We start from the raw sequence: 9,847 nt of genomic DNA, 5'->3' as shown, positions 1-9,847 counted from the left end.
CATTTCTTCTTTTCGAGGAAACGTGTATTTTATTTCTTTACTTATTATTTAAGAAACTTAAATAGTATTTTTATTATTAACAAAGAATTATTATATATTAATATCTCTTATTTATAATTTCTTTGTTATATTCTTTTTGTTTATTCTCGAGGTATCGAGTATACCCTCGACTAGGGTCTAAACCTTTTTAATATTATATTATTATTTTATTCGGGCATACTCCCTACCCTGTTTGGCTAATATTTTTCTAGATTCTTAGAAAGCACTTCCACGCTGGCACGTTTATCGAGAAATCTTGATCAACACTTCTTGGCACGCCAATCAAGGTACACCGGTCTTCGATGCTCGTCGGCACGCACTTCAAGGCGGGGTCTTGATTCGTCTTGTGGTGGCACGTACTTCGAGGCAACATCGGGGCTGGGCATGGTTTACGATATTTGAACGTAGCGTCGGTGGCACGCTTTTCTAGGTAGAGTGAGAGAGTGTTTTAGAGAGAGAGTGAGAGAGAGAAGATTGAGTGAGTATGAATGAATGGGCTTGAAGCCCTATTTATTGGCCTGATCAGGATACCCATCACGTATAGCGATGTATCTGGCGGTAACATTATAAATATTTTATTCCATAGAGATACGCCAATGGGACATTAGGAGGCCATCGCGTATCGCGATGACTCAAGAAAACAGATAGGTTGTTTTCTGATCTATCTCGTATCGCTATGACTCAAGAAAACATATTTTCAAATTTGGTCCTTTTACTTTTAATACTTGGTATTTAACAACATATTTAAGGATTTAAACAAACTTACACGACAACCTTAAGGCCAGCGGTTACTTTTGTTCATAATGTTTTAGAGATACATAATCTCATGTAATCAATTTACTTTGACTCGATTAAACAAGTTATAAAAGTTTGGGGTGTATCCACCTTTGAAAGGATCAGTTTCACTTCACTAATCGAATTGTCTTTGCAGACCTATAGTACAAGTATAACCCTTTGTTATTACTTGATCCATAATCTAGCTTTAGACCTTTAGTCTATTTTGTATAATCTTTACCTCGATTATATTTCCTATTCGAACCTTTAGTTCAAAATATCTTTTCTTTATTTAACAAGTTCAAACCTTTATTTAGACTTGTTTACTTTTCTAAACACTACGTTTCTTCTTTTCGAAGAAACGTATACTTTATTTCTTTACTTATTATTTAAGAAACTTAAATAATGTTTTTATTAACAAAGAATTGTTATATATTCATATCCGTTATTTATAATTTCTTTGTTATATTCTTTTTGTTTATTCTTGAGGTATCGACTATACCCTGGACTAAGGTCTAAGCCTTTTTAATATTATATTATTATTTTATTCGGGCATACCCCCTACCCTGTTTGTCTAATATTTTTCTAGATTCTTGGGAAGCACTTCCACGCTGGCACGTTTATCGAGAAATCTTGATCTACACTTCCTGGCACGCCAATCACGGCACAACGGTCTTCGATGCTCGTCGGCACGCACTTCAAGGCGGGGTGCTGGTTCGTCTTGTGGTGGCACGTACTTCGAGCAAACATCGGGGCTGGACACGGTTTACGAGATTTGAGCGTCGAGTCGGTGGCACGCTTTTCGAGGTTGAGTGAGAGATTATTTTAGAGAGATAGGGAGAGGATTGAGTGAGTATGAATGAATGGGCTTGAAGCCCTATTTATAGGGCTGTTCAGGATACCCATCGAGTATAGCGATGCATCTGGCGATAGCATTATGAATATTTTATTCAATAGCGATACGCGATGGGACCTTGGCAGGCCATCGCGTATAGCCTTGTACCGTAATCAGTAGACTTGCCATGTGTGCCACGTGGCTGGACACGCGGTTCCACATGGGGACACGCGGTTCCACGTGGGGACACGTGGCGGGGCACATGTCACCGTCTGTCAGGCATCATCATCATGACACGCGATGAAGAGTGACTTAGAGGAATCGCGTATCGCTGCCCCTTCTTTTTCTTGGGTTTTGTGACAAACCCTTCGCTATACGCGATGGGTTGTTTTCTGATCCATCACGTATCGCGATGACTCAAGAAAACAGATTTTCAAAGTTGTTCCTTTTACTTTAAATACTTGGTATTTTACTTCCTTCTTCAGCAACGTTCTTCCTCATCTCGTCTGTCTTATGCAGTGCTCGATCGAGATGTTCCTCTTGGGATTGTGGCATTACATTTGGATATCCATATTGTGGCGGTGAATCACGATATCCCATCATTACGATGTCATAGTGATTTTTGTGACAAGGTGAGGAAGATGCTTCAAAGGGATGGTTGAAGAATGCTTCTGCTGCTGCCAGATGGATTTCATCTGCTTGTTCAGAGATTGAAGGATTTTGCCTTGAAAAGGAGGGAAATCCGGTGGAAACTTGATCTTGATTCCTTGGATGTACTATACATAAGGGTCTTTAGGATCATATCATGGAGAGATGTGGAAGAATGGATGTTGACATCCTTCATTTGGTGGACAGTCACACCTTGAAATCGTTGAAGGCTATTCCCTTGGCGTACTTACTTCTTAAGAAATCTCTTCCTCTTCTTCCGGGTCTTCTTCCTCTTTTGGGTCTTCTTCCTCCATTTCCTTTTCTGTTTCAGTCACTATAGGGTTCAGGTGATACCTTTCGTACGATTGAATGACCCTCATTTTTGGTTTTTCAGTAAGGACCATTATAGGTATTATAGGTATTGGGTTAAGAATCGATGAAGTTGTAAGCAGATGTTTCAGTTTTCCATCGTCTTTGATCATAATGGCATTGCATCCAATCGAAAGAGTCAGACTTAAGTTCAACTTTGATTTGTTTGTTGGCTTGCAATTCGTTGGACGGGTGGTACGTCAGGATATTGGATGGATGATACATCGGGATGTCGGATGGGTAATACATAGGGATGTCGGATGAGTGATACTCCTGGATGTTTGACCGGTGGTAACTTGGGATATTTGTGGTATGATACTCTTGTATTGGAGGATTGCTTGGTATGTTTATTGGTAGTTGTTCAATGCCGGGAAAATACACCGGTGTGGGTCGGTCAATCGGATGATCTTGGTTAAAGAAGTCTTTATAGTAATCTTCACTCATGTTGTCTTTTGGGAGTATCGGTTCGGGGCGTCCAGCTCTCCTTGCGTCGTGCATAAAGCCATCTATCGCTTTCTTTAATGACATCTATGGGTGGTTTAGATTGATGAGAGATAAAATTGTTACCAGCATATCTTATCCCTAATTATATAAAACAAATAATAATAATAATAATAATAATAATAATAATAATAGAAATTCTTATTCACTTGAATCAAAACTTAGGTATTATTAGTTAATACCTAATTCTCTAAGATCGATAACTCTGATACCAATCTGTCACACCCCCATCTTAGGCCTAGGCGTATGAACAACAGTTGGTACCATTTTTTGTGAATAAATCAAAGTTACGGGTTAATGCGGAAATATTTGTGTGGATTAAAATATTAATATTTACATAACAAAATACGGGATTATAAAATACCCGTTTAATGTTTACAAAATACTCATTGTTTATATAAACCACCATTCAAGTTTAATATTTAACAAAATGATCTGAGCCATCAGATCGCCTAGTGAATACTTCGATTCTTCAAACTTCTATCCTTCATTACATATAAAACAGTTTGAAAATACGTTAGCAACACATGCTGGTAAATAAGCTGACACATAAAATATTTTATTTACTTAATTTCCCCTCGAGACATAGCTTAGGTCTCGGCCCATCGTGGCTTAGAAATAATCAAGTTCAAAACTTAAATCACAATTATAAACTTAAGCTCAACTCGAAACCGCTCAGCAAACACAGCAGCGTTCGAGATTACTTAGCTACCATCAGTATACACATGATTACCCTCTCTCAGACATAACATAGGTCCAGCCCGTCATGGGGGAGGCATATAACCTGGTGTGGCGCGGTGTGCCCACCGTCTAATCACATATGTAAGGATTTAAACAAACTTACACGACAACCTGAGGGCCAGCGATTACTTTTGTTCATAATGTTTTAGAGATACGTAATCTCATGTAATCGATTTACTTTGACTCGATTAAACATGTTATAAAAGTTTGGGGTGTATTGACCTTTGAAAGGATCAGTTTCACTTCACTGATCGAATTGTCTTTGCTATCTTAGACCTATAGTACAAGTATAATCCTTTGTTATTACTTGATCCATAATCTAGCTTTAGACCTTTAGTCTATTTTGTATAATCTTTACCTCAATTATATTTCCTATTCGAACTTTAGTTCAAAACATCTTTTCTTTATTTAACAAGTTCAAACCTTTGTTTAGACTTGTTTACTTTTCTAAACACTACGTTTCTTCTTTTAGAAGAAATGTATACTTTATTTCTTTACTTATTATTTAATAAATTAAAATAATATTTTTGTTATTAACAAAGAATTATCATATATTCATATCTCTTAAAAATAATTTCTTTGTTATATCCTTTTGTTTTATTCTCTAGGTATCGAGTGTACCCTCGACTAGGGTCTAAACCTTTTTAATATTATATTATTATTTTTTTTGGCTAATATTTTTCTAGATTCTTGCCAATCAAGGTAGACCGGTCTTCGATGCTCGTTGGCACGCACTTCAAGGCGGGGTGTTGATTCGTCTTGTGGTGGCACGTACTTCGAGGCAACATTAGAGCTAAGCACGATTTACGAGATTTAAACGTCGGATCGGTGGCATGCTTTTCGAGGTAGAGTGAGAGAGTGTTTTAGAGAGAGAGAGGATTGAGTGAGTATGAGTGAATGGGCTTGAAGCCCTATTTATAGGGCTGATCAGGATACCCATCGCGTATAATGATGTATCTAGCGGTAACATTATGAATATTTTATTCTATAGCGATACGCGATGGGACCTTGGGAGGCCATAGCATATCGCGACTAGCCTTGTAGCGTAATCAGTAGACTTACCACGTGTGCCACGTGGCTGGACATGCGGTGCCAGGTGGGGACACGTGGCGGGGCACGTGTCACCGTCTGTCAGGCATCATCATCATGATACGCGATAACGAGTGACTTAGAGGAATCGCGTATCGTTGCCCCTTCTTTTTCTTGCGTTATGTGACAAACCCTTTGCTATACGCGATGGGTTGTTTTCTGATCCATCGCGTATCACGATGACTCAAGAAAGTAGATTTTCAAAGTTTGTTCTTTTACTTTGAATACTTGCTATTTAACCACATATGTAAGGATTTAAACAAACTTACACGACAACCTGAAGGCCAGTGATTACTTTTGTTCATAATGTTTAAGAGATACATAATCTCATGTAATCAATTTACTTTGACTCGATAAAAAAGTTATAAAAGTTTGGGGTGTATCCACCTTTGAATGGATCAGTTTCACTTCATTGATCGAATTGTCTTTGCGGACCTATAATACAAGTATAACCCTTTGTTATTACTTGATCCATAATCTAGCTTTAGACCTTTAGTCTATTTTGTATAATATTTACCTGAATTATATTTCCTATTCGAACCTTTAGTTCAAAACATCTATTCTTTATTTAACAAGTTCAAACCTTTATTTAGACTTGTTTACTTTTCTAAACACTATGTTTCTTCTTTTCGAAGAAACCTATACTTTATTTCTTTACTTATTATTTAAGAAATTTAAATAATATTTTTATTAACAAAGAATGGTTACATATTCATATCTCTTATTTATAATTTCTTTGTTATATTCTTTTTGTGTATTCTTGAGGTATCGAGTATACCCTCGACTAGGGTCTAAGCCTTTTTAATATTATATTATTATTTTATTCGGGCATACCCCCTACCTTGTTTGGCTAATATTTTTCTAGATTCTTGGGAAGCACTACCACGCTGGCACGTTTATCGAGAAATCTTGATCAACACTTCTTGGCACGTCAATCAAGGTACACCGGTCTTCGATGCTCGTCGGCACGCACTTCAAGGCAGGGTGTTGATTCGTCTTGTGGTGGCACGTATTTCGAGGAAACATCGGGGCTGGGCACGGTTTACGAGATTTGAACGTCTGGTCGGTGGCACGCTTGTCGATGTAGAGTGAGAGATTGTTTTAGAGATAGGGGGAGAGGATTGAGTGAGTATGAATGAATGGGCTTGAAGCCCTATTTATAGGGCTGATCAGGATACCCATCGCGTATAGCGATGTATCTGGCGGTAACATTATGAATGTTTTATTCCATAGCGATACGCGATGGGACCTTGGGAGGCCATCGCGTATCGCGACTAGCCTTGTACCGTAATCAGTAGACTTGCCACGTGTGCCACGTGGCTGGACACACGGTTCCACGTGGGGACACGTGGCGGGACACGTGTCACCGTCAGTCAGTCATCATTATCGTGATACACGATGACGAGTGACTTGGAGGAATCGCGTATCGCTGCCCCTTCTCTTTCTTGGGTTTTTTGACAAACCCTTCGCTATGATCCATCACGTATCGCGATGACTCAAGAAAACAGATTTTCATAATTGGTCCTTTTACTTTGAATACTTGGTATTTTAGTCTAAAATTTTCATGATGTTACATAACTTTAACTGGTTGCGTCATCTCTTCATAACAATCCCTAACTTGGTTGTCCCTATTTATATTGTTAACTCTATTTAACTAACAAGAATCTTAATAACTCTAACTTCATTATTAAGCAACCCTTTAATAACCCCTTTAAATTCTTGGGTTGGGCCGTACACTATGACCAAACAAAAATTGAGCCAACAATCCCCCCCCCCCCCTTTCCCAATTGTTGTATCTGACTCACCCCTAATTTCCTACTCGAAATTGGCGGGTCTTCAACTTCACGCTTGTTATCATTTTCTTTATTCTTTCAAGACTTTTCTTGATCTCTTGCAATGTTCTTTGGACTCCACTTGGCTTGAAAAAACACTTGCTTCGTTTGATCAATACTCGCATTCCCTTGGCACGCTTTTTGTTTCTTGAACTCTCTTATTTGGAATTTGAATTTTGGAACTTGGATCTTTGATTGGAATCTGAAACAATTATAATGTCTAAATATAACACTTTGAAATAAATCTCCTTTTTTGAATTAAAAAAAAAACTTAAAAATACAATCCATGTTTTTAGAAAGAGGATTTCCAATTGTTTTGTTTACATAGGAATCAAATTGGGAGGCTAAAACTCCGCTTTCTTCACCTTCGACATGCTTTCCAACACAGCCACTGGTGACACGTGCCCCATCACTGTTACTCTTGGTCTCCAGATCTATGCTAAACGACGTAACTCCTGTAATTCAGATATGAATTTCAATTCTCGAATCTAAATATCATAATATATAAGACGTTAATTTATTTGTGAAGGGTAGAAGAGTAATTTGCACCTTCCATTTTAGATAAATGTTTCTTGACCTTTCCAGCACATCCTTGACAATGAATGGATACCCTCATCACAACCACCTATGTATTCAAACATTATTATTCCTTAGTACAACAAACAGGTGGTTATTATGGTATTTATCAGCTCACCCACAAACCTTTTTCTCTTACAAGTATAATACATTCATAAAAAGAATATAAAGAATTTAAAAGATGTGTATATTTGGAGCAAGGGTGAGAACAAAAATGTAAAATAGAACCATAACAAAAAAGGATGAACAAAAAGAACAAAATCAATTGAGAAAATCGTTGGTTCTATTATGACTTTAATAATATATTTAGGGAAATTATTAAAATATCCATTTTAATTTAATAAAATTGTATTTTGTATATTTGACTGGCCACCTCTCAAAAATGTCTACCAAAAATAAGTCGATCAGCCTTGATTATAATCATTACCCGACTGGATTTTTATTCAATCAGAAAATATCACGTGTCAAAAACTCTTTTTGACACTTCGCATTTTTTGGTTGAATTAAAATTCAATCGGGTGATGATTATAATCCAGGTTGATTGACTGGTTTGTGTGTAGATAGTTTAAGAAAAACAAATTTAAATAGACAGTGCTTTAAGAAGTTAACGTTTTGATCTTTTTCCCTGTTATCTATATGTAAGAAACTTTTTTTATTTTCTTATACAAATATATAAATAACACATCATTTTCATCATCCTTCGATTCTTCTTCATAATCTAACAAACTTATTACTTATTTTTAGTTGCACCAAAATGTTAATCGACAAATTATTGTCTAGACTGGTCGTTATGAGTCCGACACTTCGATCACTTTATCATAAATTAAACTATGAAAACTGTTAAGAAATAAGGGATGGAATCCCCTTATTATTTGAAAATATTCTGTTTATTATTCTTATTATCTATATATTTCCTTTCCATATTTTCCTCAAAACTATTTATACAAAAGATAATTTTGGTTCAGTGAATAATATATTTGTATTTTACGATTCTACATAAAGCCACAATTACATGAGGAAAATATGGAAAGGAAATAAATAATAGCAAAAGTAATACTAGCATAATATTTTCAAATAATAAGGGATTTCAATCATTTCATGCCTTATCTCCATAAACTGTACGGAAGTAACCTTCTAATCTCATGTTAATATTAGTCAAACATGAAAATGAACCAACAAACAAACAAAATTAAGTGATTCAACAAATAAACAAAAATTAAAAAATGACCTGAAAGACTTGGTTGGCAATGTTAGAAGATAACTGGAGGGCATTCTGGTCCACCTTCACATTGTTACTCGCAGCCAATGACAACAACGACGAAGACGAAGATCTCCTACTTGCGGGCACAACGAAGCCACGACGCTCCGCAAGTCGAATGTACTTAGTGTTACTCAGCAACCTCGTATGTTCAACCAATGTTTGATCACTTGACCTCCGTGATCGAATAACCGACCGACAATCGGGTATCATGCAAGATGTTGTCACATCAAGTGACCGGCACATGTTAAACTTTCTCATGTTCTTCATTTCCTTCATGTTCATAGCTCAAACACACACATATATGGTGATAATATTGTTGTTATTAATATTAATATACTAGCTAGCTAGCTACAATATTATATAAGGCCGGTTTTACTGAATGGAATATAATTAAATGGATCAAATGTTTATCTACCGAAAGTGTTGGAATATTAATTGCATGTAAGTTGAAGAAGCATTAAGCAAGATGGAGCATATGAGTAGGACAGTATACCCACATGGAAAACGAAAGAACTCAAAGCCCTAATTAAACCTGTAAAAAGGATTTTAAAAGCAGTAGAAAGAGTACGTGTGTTTAATTCAGTGGGTGAGAAATACAAGGTTCAAGATCTGTGGTGGGTAAAAGATCAAAATCATTGAACAACAGACAGATTTGGATGGTCAAAAGGGAGTATCACATAGTTAAGAATTGAAACAGATTCCTGACACAAGTACTAGGGTTTCTGATACTCTAGGCTTTTTCACCTATCATTGTACATTTGATATTTGACCTATCATACTGAGTCAACTCAACAGAATTGGGTCCACACATGTTGTTACTTTTTCGTCTCGTTTATTATTACGGGTTTACTAGTTTCGTCCAGCAATGCATTACCACGTGAGTGGCCCCGACACCAGGACAGGAATACTTTTATTAAGATTAGGAGTAGTCAGTAAACTTAAACGTTGTGCGAACAACGTAAAAGTAATATATAGATGTACTACATCTTTTATTAAATCGTGTAGTTTCAATGGAATGAGAATTTTAAAATACAGGAAACAAACCACAAACTAATCCTAGAGAAAACTAACCCAGATCTATGGGACAAACAATATTGAACCATAATACTAATTGTCTAATACATATGTATTTAACAAGAACAAAATGAGAAGTTGAGATCATTAAACATTTGGTACCTATCA

This window comes from Bidens hawaiensis, unplaced genomic scaffold (genome assembly GCF_021521415.1).
Source record: "Bidens hawaiensis isolate Kalapana, Puna unplaced genomic scaffold, B.hawaiensis_p1.1 tig00024415_1, whole genome shotgun sequence".
NCBI lineage: Eukaryota > Viridiplantae > Streptophyta > Magnoliopsida > Asterales > Asteraceae > Bidens > Bidens hawaiensis.
Note: the sequence above shows the minus strand (reverse complement) of the source record.